The following is a 10461-nucleotide window of genomic DNA, read 5'->3' on the forward strand; positions in this document are numbered from 1 at the left end:
ACAGGCACACACAGATGAAGACCCAGAAAAAATGTTTTTATTCACACACACTCCCAAATCCGGGAAGGGCGATGGCTAGACTGGTCTGGTCTAGGGGGAAAAGCACACAAATGATTTACTTTAATGTGTCACTTTTCCCAGGGATACTCCCCTATCTCACTCTCCCTCCCTCCCTATCTCTCTCCCGCTGGCTTTCTGTCTCTCTCTCATTCAATCCCTCTATATCTCCCTCTCAATATTTCTCTCTTTCTCTCTCTTGGATTCTCTCTCTACCTCCGTCTCTCTCCACACTTATTCCTGTGTTGGTTTCAGAAGAGCAACATTAATGATGTAGTTAGTCATGACACATTGTTGATAACCTTGCAGCCCCCTTCGTTCTTATACAAATGTAGGATCTTAATTTGATCACTCTGTTGCAAGAGAACTTTCCTGTAATGCAGGACATTTAAAAGGCTTCTGAAGTTTGTAATTTTCACTTTGAAATTTAGATTTTGACTTATGAAAAAAGTAGCAACCCCGACATAAATGTAGATGAATTATAATCCACACATAATAATTCCTGTCCAAACTGGCTCAAATTAAGAGGAGGACTAAAGAAAGACTATAGAAAGAAAAACATTAGTGTGCATCAAGCTGATGACCCGGGATGCCATACAAATACATAGGCAGACACACAGGCACACAGCCTTGATGATCAGCTAAGGACACAAGCACACACACAGCTGCCATACAGCATGAGTGTGCAGCAGTGTGTGTGCGTGTGTGCTGTATTGTGGGAAAGTTTGGGGCAGGATGTCTGCCTCACTGTCCCTCTGACGTCTGGGAGCCGAATACTCCCTAACACACACTTCCTGGTTACCCCCAAAACACACACACACACACCTAATTAAACTGTACATAGCCCATCTGTAAATAGCCCACCCATCTACCTCATCCCCATATTGTTGCTCCTTTGCTCCCCAGTATCTCTACTTGCACATTCATCTTCTGCACATCTATCACTCCAGTGTTTAATTGCTAAATTGTAATTATTTCGCCACTACGGCCTATTTATTGCCTTACCTCCCTAATCTCACCTCATTTGCACACACTGTATATATACTTTTCTATTGTGTTATTGACTGTATGTTTGTTTATTCCATGTGTAACTCTGTGTTGATGTTTGTGTCGCACTGCTTTGCCAGGTCGCAGTTGTAAATGAGAACTTGTTCTCAACTGGCCTACCTGGTTAAATAAAGGTGAGAAAAATCTGAGTTGTTTCCTGGCTACAGGTGTTCTTTCATAAACCGTAACCGTGTCATAGTGCTATTTCCTGCCCCCCTCTTCCAGTTCCTCTTACATCCTCACTTCCTATTCGGGGGCGTAGATGCATATGAATTAAATCAGTGCTGTCAAGCAGACAGCAAAGAGCTCAAAGCAAGCTGTCTTCACACCAGTGTGTGTGTGTGTCTTCACACCCATGTGTGTGTGTGTCTGTGTCTTCACACTAGATGACTCAACGTGGCATAATTGCAGTCAGATTTATGTTGTCTGAGGTGGTTTGGTAAAATGGCAAAGCTTACAGTAACTGAGATCAGATGTTTACAGCATTTGCGCTTATGCATGCACACACACTAACATGCAAACACTATAACATATGTTGAAACAACCTTTGTGGTGGGTAAGTGCACGCAAGCACACAACCACATACATTGTACACACAAGCAAGCACACAACCACATACATTGTACACACAAGCAAGCACACAGACTCTCTCCTCCCCTGTCTCTGACTCAGCAGTTAGGTTTGAGTGGACGTGGGTCCCGGTTGATGGATATGCATGGTGCTCATATGACTAATTCAATGAAGGCCTGTGTGATATTGCAGTGCATTTCTAATGGGATAGTTTGGTCAGTGTGTGTGTTTAAGGCTGGCGCCACTATCTGTCTCTGAGTTCCATGTGGCCTCCACCACTGCTGCTTATGCCTGCAAGCCTCCAAGGCCGACTCACAATTTGTCATATTCCTGTTGCTCTCCTCACCCTCTATTTCTCTCACTTTCATCGCTCTCCTTTTCTCACCTCTCTCATGCTCACCATGCTCTCTCTCCCTCTCCCTCTCTATGCATCTCTATCTCATCTTTTCCTCTCTCTCTCTCCTCTGCCTCACCTATTTCAGCCATTAGCTCTGGGGCTGCCACCTTAGTAGTAGAAAACCTCTTTCCCTCTTGGTAGTAATTTTATATAATATATATATATATAGACATATATATATAGTTATATATTTATTAATTCTCGTAGATTTGATGAGAAGTTGTTATGTTGGCATGTTATGGGTCAATCTAGTCTCTCCAGAGTCACATTACTGACATAATGTTGTACATTAACAGAACATGAGTGGCATTTGCAACACTTAACATATAAATCCTATGAGATGTCAAAACACATCCGGTTGCAGTAACCGTGACGTGAGACAGAGAGACAGAGAGAGATGTTTCCCCCGTTGTAGTGACTAGTCTGGCCCTCGTCTCCTCCTTAGCAGTGTCAAATGGCATTTCATAACCAAAATGGATTGTGTGTATTCCCAGGAGGCTTGGCAGTTTTCCCTTCCAGAGTTTCCTGCTGCCATCAGTTAGGGAAGAAAACACTGTTTCATAACTCAAACCACATCCAATGCCTCCACACAATTGGGTGTGGCTCCTGGTCTCACACACTGTCTAGCGCATGCATACACTCTCATTCTCTCGCTCGCTCGCTCTCTCTCTCTCCCCCCACCTCTCTCTTTGCCACTCTTCCTGTCTCTTTCATTCTGCAAGAAATGAGCATCTCCAACAAAGTGTGTCATATTCTCTGATGCAGAATAGGTCCCTTTCCTCTTCCTAGTAATTCTACTGGGATGCGGGGAGCCAGTGACTAATATATTGATCTCCCGCTGACTTGAAAGCAATTTATGAGGGTGGGAGGTGGTAGTGGTGTGGGGCATTATTTACAGTGTTGTGGTAGCCTGGGCCTGAGGGTGGTGTACAGTATGTGTGTGTGTGTCAGTGTGTGTGTTGATGTGTTGCAGTAATTTAAAAAAAATTGAAGATCACAAAGCTGCAGTGTGTATTTATATGTGTATGTAATTCCCTCCTTAAACACACACACACACACACACACACACACACACACACACACACACACACACACACACACACACACACACACACACACACACACACACACACACACCTTTTGACGACTTGCCCTTTTCACCAGTCGTCCAGCAGTGTGTAAGTGACAGTGTTTGACGTCAGAGGGCTGTTGTTCTGATGACTGATCACTGAGTCCCCTCATCACCCAGGCAACCATGCACTCCCCAAGTGGACGAAAGCTGGAGGGGGTGAAATATGAAAGCGTGTGTGTTGTATAAAGTGTGTTTGTGTTGTGTGTGTTGTGTAAAGTGTGTGTGTTGTGTATAAAGTGTGTGTGTTGTATAAAGTGTGTGTGTTGGGTATAAAGTGTGTGTGTGTGTTGTGTAAAGTGTGTGTGTTGTGTAAAGTATGTGTGTTGGGTATAAAGTGTGTGTGTGTGTTGTGTAAAGTATGTGTGTTGTGCAAAGTGTGTGTGTGTTGCTGTATGAAGTGTGTTTGTTGTGTAAAGCATGTTTGTGCTGTGTGTGTTTTTACGCATAGTATAGGACGTCAGTGTGAGTAATCATTTTATTTAGAGACCACAGAGGGACCCACACACACTTAAACGTGCACATGAAGTAGGGCGTCATGCTCCATGTCAATACATGCGCGCGCGCGCACGCACACACTCACTCTAAGGCCAGGTCAGTAACAGTGGTAGCTGCAGGTGTGTTGTGATGGCTGAGTGCTGTACTGTGCTCTGTCAGATCCTCTCTGGAGAGTCTGCGGGTGCTGGAGGACACTCACTGACCTACTGCATGGTGTCCTTTAACAAACACTACTGTACTGTAGGTCAGGACAGTAGGCTGGCTAATGCTAGTCCTCAGCTTAATGGGAACAATGCTACTAGAAGATCCTGTGGCTGGCTACTGTTATAGTCTATGGCTAATGCTAATAATGCTAGCAGTGAAAGCCTTGCCATCTGAATTTGACTAGCTACATTGCTAGCTACATTAGGATCCTCTAGCTACACTATAATAGCTACAGTACTGTAATGAATTTCCTCCTCTTCTTCCGAAGAGGAGAGGCGAAACGGATCAGAGGACCAATACGCGGCGTGGTAATTGTCCATGGTTCTTTTTAATACGTTAAGGTACACATGAACAACTGACTACAAAAAACAAGAAATGTGAAAACTCAAAACAGTCCTATCTGGTACAAAGACAGAGACAGGAACAATCACCCACAAACACACAGTGAAACCCAGGCTACCTAAGTATGATTCTCAATCAGAGACAACTAATGACACCTGCCTCTGATTGAGAACCATACTAGGCCGAAACATAGAAATACCCAAATCAAGAAAAACAAACATAGACTGCCCACCCAACTCACGCCCTGACCATACTAACTAAATACAAAACACAGGAAATAAAGGTCAGAACGTGACAAGTACATTGCATGTTATTTTATCCAGTCATACCGTTGAGTTTAATTCTGACTCTGATACTTGCCCAAAGGTACAATAGCTGTATTTCATTATGTTAGCTACATAGCATAATATCCATTCCCACAGTAGGGTAGACGTTAACTTGTGACACTAGCCCTTAGCTAGTTTTGCAAACTATACAAGTCACATTAGGATTTTAGGACAGTCACCAGTCAGTTCCCCCTCAGTGCTACTCACTGTTCTTTGGTCTGACTGTGTTAGTGGATTAGTGTCGCCCATCTCTCTAATTTCACGTGTCCTTTTCTCTTTCGACCTCACTTTTTCTTGTTCTCTCTCTTTCTCTCCCCCTCTCTATTCCTCTTTCTCTTTTTCTATTTTCTTTCTTTCTCTCTAAAACAGAATCCAACTCAGCCCATCAGGTGTCCCTTAAGAAGTAATCTTAACACACACACACACGCACACACACACACACACACACACACACACACACACACACACACACACACACACACACACACACACACACACACACACACACACACTCCAATCATTACACATCCAACATAAATCCCTTAGATCCACTCAGGAGGAGGATGGGTAGGAGGCGGCTGTATTGAAAGGGACGCTTTGGCAGAGCTGGCTACTTTTCCTAGACTGGGTTGCGTGTGTGTGTGGGCCGAGTGTGTAGACCGCGTGTGTGTGTGTGGATCTATTGAGCGAGTCCTGCACACGGGAGCTTTCCACTGGAGCCCAGAGCAGAGCAACAAGGGGTGGGTTCGTTGGGTTTACAGAGTCGTTGGGTTCGCTGGACTGCTAAGGGCTAGCTTTTCCCAAAACCCTGTCCTTGAACTGTGAGAAATCTGTCTGCGCTGCCTGGAAAATATGCAGCTAGGAAGAGGCATTTAAAACGGCATAACAGGAATAGTTTTCATATACTACAGCACATAGCGAGGCTAGACTTTAATCATATGTTCAGAGAAAAGGCTAACCATACACTGACTGAACTAAATAGGCCTTACTATGTTACTGGGTATATATTTACATTTGGTTGTTTTCTGGGTGTTTCTTGGTTGTTTTATGGGTTTTTCCCAAAGGACATAAGTTATTTATAACAATAGAAAATCAACATAGATGGGACAGTAAAGTATAAGAGTTGTTTTAGCATTCTAGATGACTTAACACTTTTTGACTAGGCTAAGGCTAAAAACGCAGCGAAGCTAAGCTTCATTCTTTATCATGAATGATAATGTGTTGTAACGAGAATCTCTTGAAGGTTTCACAGCCCTCCTGGCAGTTAATTCGGATGAATCTGACAAGAATTAAAGTGAACATTTCTGTCCTTTGATGACACGCTAATATTTTTCTATTTTTCAACTCGGGTACAAAAACAGCAATGGTTTGATAGTTTGTTGGAGAAACAGTTCAAGACCCGAGGGAACAGTAGTGCCTACAACAATTACAAACTCTGTGTCGACTGAAATGGCACCATATTCCCGCATTGACCGTGACCCGGACAAAAGTAGTGCACTATATAGGGAAAAGGATGCCATTTTGGGTGGGCATCTCATTCTCTCTTATTTGTAAATGCTACAGTATAAAGCTTGCCATATAACACTAGTGTGCAAGCATCAGAACGTTCCAGTCCCTTGTCCAGAGGCAAAGCATCCAGCTCCAGTATGTATTTGTGTTGCATTAAGGCAGCTTATGGAGAGCTGGGTCAGCTGACGTGGGCTAGCTCAAGTGAGAAAGCACATGACTGCACAGCTCACATATGTACACATCATCTCAAATGAATGCAGGCTATTTGGTTTTCAGTCTTTCACATGTATTCCCTTAGGATAGCATATATCGTACTGAATATTGCATTGTAGCACCAGTCTGTCAGACATATATTCTAATGTGCCCCTCTCTCTCTCCACCCTCCCTTCTTTCTCTCTCTACAGATTCCACTGCCCACCCTGATGGCCAAAGAGACAGAAGATGTAGCCTAATGTGTGTGTGTGCATCTGTTGTGTGTGTTTATATGTGTGTGTTTTTGTACATGTTGCGTGGGTGCTCACTGGCTGACCCACATCTGTTGTGTGTGTTTATATGTGTGTGTTTTTGTACATGTTGCGTGGGTGCTCGCTCACTGGCTGACCCACATCTGTTGTGTGTGTTTATATGTGTGTGTTTTTGTACATGTTGCGTGGGTGCTCACTGGCTGACCCACAGCAGTTCTTCACTGGCAAGCTTTATGTCCTTGTGTACCAACTAAAGCTGCCAGCTGAAGAACTGTTGTGGTTAGCTCTTTCCTGCATCCCACACAAAAGACCAACAGACGCCTTCGAGAAATATGTGTGTATGTGTGTGTGTCCAGATGCCATGCATGGGATCAGTGAATTCTCCATCCAGATGATCCATATAGCAACCTGTCATGGTAGCAGTGTACAGCATGTTTAGAGGTAAACACAGCATACAAGAAGCCTATGGCTAAAACAGAATAGCTAGCTATCCAAGACATCTGTTATGACGCAATAGGTCTCAGTTAAGAACACATGAACCCAATGCACTCAAATGTAATGTTTTCATTAAGTAGGAAGTATGAAAAATGCTTACAAACTATGAAATATGTTTACTAAGTATGAAGTTTGCTTACTAAATATGAAGTATGATCACGAAGTAGGAAGTACGCTTACTTGAAGTATGCTTACTGAAGATTTTACTGTATGTGTGCTGTATTTTGCTCTATTTACAGTATGTTGTATTTAGCTTTATCTATGTTTACTCAACAGAGTTGTATCTATGCTGTCATGTACAATGTGAGATCTTTTGTACCAAACAATCAGCATCAACTTCCCCCACAAATGGCCGCTGTATTCTACTCAGGCATTAACAGAGACGACTGCACATTGTTGCTACTGTACATGCGGAGTCAGCCAACATTCCACACCCCAGCCAGGACCCACCTGCTGCCCTTTTATGGGTTGAAGGTTAGGAGGGCATCATGGGTGCTGCATTGTATATCAGAAAAAAACATTTCTTGGTTAATTTCTTATGCTACTCAAAACCAAGAAAAAGTAGAAGGATAGGAAGGTAGATGGACTGGCTACTCAAAAGCTAGAAGTATGTAAAATCATAGGATGATTGATGTAGGGAAGAACGATACAGTATGATAGATTTGGGAAAGAGAGAAGGATAGGAGGATAGATGGAGGCAAAGAGGACAAGAAAAGAGGTTGGGAGGATAGATTGAGGGACGATCAAGAGGATAGATGGAGGGAAGGTTGGGAGGATAGATGGAGGGACGATCAAGAGGATAGATGGAGGGAAGGTTAGGAGGATAGATGGAGGGATGATCAAGAGGATAGATGGAGGGAAGGTTAGGAGGATAGATGGAGGGAAGGTTAGGAGGATAGATGGAGGGACGATCAAGAGGATAGATAGATGGAGGGAAGGTTAGGAGGATAGATGGAGGGATGATCAAGAGGATAGATGGAGGGAAGGTTGGGAGGATAGAATGATGGATGAAAGGGAAAGAAGGAGGGAGGGAGAACAAGGCAAGGACATACAACAAACAGCCTCCTGACATGCTAGTAAAAGGAGAAGTGTGGCTTTGTTCCAGACTGTTGTGTGTGTGTGTGTTCTCTGGAGCAGAGCCCACTGTTCTGACATGTGTTTCTGTTTATTAATGAGTCTGGAGGCGCTGCCAATGAGTGATGAGTTTCCTTTCTATCTCCCTCTGTTCTCCTTTTCTCTGTCCTCTCTTTCTCTGTCTCTGTCTGTCTCTCTCTCTCTCTCTTTGACCTCTTTCTCTCTCTCTGTGTCACACACACCCACATGCACACATACACACATGCACACACAATATTGTACAGCTAACCCTGTGGGGATACACAATTCAGTCCCATTCAAAGTTCTATTTTCCCTAATCCCTAACCCTAAATGAAACCCTAACCTTAACCGTAACCCAAAAACCGAACCTAACTCTAACCCTAAAACTAACCTTAGCTCCTAACCATAAGCCTTAACGTAATTCTAACCCTAACACTAAATCTAACCTTAATCATAAACCCCTTAGAAATAGCATTTGAACTTGTGGGGACTAACAAAATATCCACAGTTGGTCACATTTTTGTTGTTTACAATTCTTGTGGGGACTTCTGTTAAACACGTCCACACCCACACACACACTACATCCCAGCGCCTGACCCTCAGCACGCCATAAATCTGACTTCAAGGGCGGTGTCGACGTTGGCGAGAACAGGATATGAGAGCGTGGCCCTCTCAAAATCTTCCCTCCAGATGAGAACAAAATGTAGAGAATGTTCCAGATGCCGCGGCCGCTACAGTCTAGGAACATGTGGAGCCAAGAGCTGGAAAACGAGCAGCCCTTCCTATCTTTTCCCCCTTCTTTCCATGCATTTTCTCTCTGTTGTCTAACTTATCCGTCTCTGATTTTGGGCTGTTGGTAGGCTAGCTTTTTGTTTCGTACTGTTATCTCTTTGATAGTGTCTCCTTATCTTGTTGTCTTGTCACTCTCCTCTTCCTTCCTCTTCTGTCTAGCATCTTAAAACACACACACATTGAGGTAGAGACAATCACACACACACAAACATACATATGTACAAACACACAAAGACAGAGTGACACACACACACACATCCCTCAGACAGGATTATCCCACTCTCACAAGTTGATCCTCTCTAGCAAGCACTGCCAGTCCCCTCTGAGCATGGAACAGAAGCACTGCTGTCAGGGCAGAGCTGTGACCTAGAGAGTAGTATGTCTGTGTGTGTGTGTGGGTCTCTGTTTTTGTGTGTGTATCCCTCTGTGTGTTTGTGTGTGTGTGTGTCTCCCGTTGTTTGTTTGGGTGTGTCAGGTCACAGGCCAAGGTCTCCAACCTGATCCGCTCTGAGGCAATCGGCCTGCGAGTGCATTAAGAGATTGCGGGGGGGGGTGCCGAGCCGAGGCGAGGCTCACTGGCTCGACTTAAAGACATACACATAATCCTGTCTGCTCTGCTGTGGTCTGCTCCACCTGACAAGGATACGTGTGGCAGGTGTGTCTGTCAGGGACTGTGTGTGTGTGTGTGTGTGTGTGTGTGTGTGTGTGTGTGTGTGTGTGTGTGTGTGTGTGTGTTTGTGCTTGTGTGCGTATCCTCTCTGAGCTGTACCCCACCTACGCCCTCTCAGGCGTGCCCCTGTCCTTGGACACCCTTACCCGCCCTAGAGTCACTTCATCTGCCAACTGGAGAAAGAGAGAGAGAGATAAGGAGGGGTACACAGAGAGAGGGAGAGCGAGACAGAGAGCGAGACAGAGGTAGTCAGACAGATGGAGGGAGAGAGGGAACCAGCCAGTAGAGAAACGTGACAGGACAGAGGTTACCCCACACCCTCATGTCATCCTTCCCAGCCTGACCACACAAAGCACGGTCAGTTAGCTATAGTCACAAAGCACACCAACACTTAACCATGCATTTAAACTATGGACGCTTGAGATCTGCAAGTGTACGGTATGTGTTTTGATATGCTATAAAATGCTATGTATAATAAGGTATGCTACATAATTCCACTGTATGTCACTTGGGACTGTGTTCATTTTCATAATAAATGGAATTGCACAGAGAGAAAACATTGTTCTTTGTGTTTGTATTATTTGAACTGTGAGTAGATTTATCTCTTCACTATAACAACTACGCTTAGAGTATCCTACCAAATGCACATACTTTCAAATAGTAGGATAATTATAGGAAAATATTTGAAAATACGTTCAAATAGTTCCAAAAGAAGTAGTTGATTTGGGCCACATTATTTAAAAACACAAAAATTCACATAAAATACGTGAATGCACGGTAGTGATCAAATACACACAAATGATCAAATACACATGTATTTGAACCCTGCTTACAGTACTAGACTGGAAAAGGTAATAAGTAACTGC

General features: G+C 43.8%; 1 long non-coding RNA gene across 1 annotated transcript in view; it reads left to right on the forward strand.

The window, feature by feature from the left end:
• The window catches only part of LOC118372201 (uncharacterized), a 20906-nt gene extending 10754 nt beyond the window's left edge, over positions 1-10152 (forward strand). The window contains exon 2 of the long non-coding RNA XR_008139372.1: positions 6484-10152. This is a non-coding gene — a long non-coding RNA (uncharacterized LOC118372201). The remainder of the gene's footprint in view (positions 1-6483) is intronic.
• The last annotated feature ends 309 nt before the right edge of the window (positions 10153-10461 follow it).

This window comes from Oncorhynchus keta, chromosome 1 (assembly GCF_023373465.1).
Source record: "Oncorhynchus keta strain PuntledgeMale-10-30-2019 chromosome 1, Oket_V2, whole genome shotgun sequence".
Classification (NCBI taxonomy): domain Eukaryota; kingdom Metazoa; phylum Chordata; class Actinopteri; order Salmoniformes; family Salmonidae; genus Oncorhynchus; species Oncorhynchus keta.